At 41.4% G+C, this 979-nt stretch overlaps 1 non-coding gene across 1 annotated transcript; it reads right to left on the reverse strand.

Annotated features, from left to right (window-relative positions):
* Positions 1-267: 267 nt before the first annotated feature.
* TRNAD-GUC (transfer RNA aspartic acid (anticodon GUC)) lies at positions 268-339 on the reverse strand. Its single transcript has one exon. It is a non-coding gene; the product is annotated as a tRNA-Asp (tRNA).
* Between the last annotated feature and the right edge of the window lie 640 nt (positions 340-979).

The following is a 979-nucleotide window of genomic DNA, read 5'->3' on the forward strand; positions in this document are numbered from 1 at the left end:
CTATTGCACTTGTACAGAGTTTGAAATTTCTAAGATGCAATAGTACTCTCTAGCTGCCAAACCACTTTGTCAAATTTTATTCATTCAAAATACAATGAAGCAAAACACACTCACCTTTACTCCAAATTTGGCATCGAACAAAACAAGTAGTCAGCAAGAACAGTGGATGATTTACCACGGAATGAAAAGAACAATAATATCCGGAGTGAAGACCTGCAAAAAGAAAAAGACCTGCAAGATTTTCAATTCAAAATTGCATTTGATTAGCGCCGTTGCCGGGGATCGAACCCGGGTCACCCGCGTGACAGACGGGAATACTCACCACTATACTACAACGACTTTGATGTTTGAAGCAGCAATAACTAAAATAATATTTCCAATATTTGTTATACAGAAAAGCACTTGTATTTCAATTCTTTTTTTTTTTTTGGTCAATAGATGTTCATTCAAAAGAGCGAGACGAAAACAAGGGGACTGAACAGGTCTTAGGCACCCAAGGAGGATAATATCGCTCCAACTTTTGCTAGGGAGTCTCTCCCGGGAATGTGAACAAAGGTGATAGGCCTTACATAATCTGCTAATTTAAAAACATCCTGGACAATTCCCCAACTATCCAGTGGAGGAAGGGAGATCTTGCTCAAGGTGTTAACAAGACCAAGGCAGTCCAATTCCAGCTCTAGATCCATCCATCCTTCCGAAACACAATAAAGAAGGCTTTCCCTTACTGCTAAGGCTTCCCCTTGGAAAGCTGAATCAAACTCCATCGGATGGGCGACCGAAATCTTCACCCCTCTTGCATCGCTGATAATGAATCCAATTCCCCCTTTGCCTGATTTCAGAGCAGCATCTGTATTAATTTTTATTTTTTTTCCAGCAGGTGGGATCCAACTCTGCAAGGGCAAAGAGGGTGCTGGTGAGGCTGATTTCTGAGGTTTGTCGTCCATGAGCTCCAAAAAAGCTTTCTTTGCTTGTTGTGCTA

Source organism: Hakea prostrata, unplaced genomic scaffold, assembly GCF_041222555.1.
Source record: "Hakea prostrata isolate BN-2017 unplaced genomic scaffold, UWA_Hpros_2 contig_25, whole genome shotgun sequence".
Classification (NCBI taxonomy): domain Eukaryota; kingdom Viridiplantae; phylum Streptophyta; class Magnoliopsida; order Proteales; family Proteaceae; genus Hakea; species Hakea prostrata.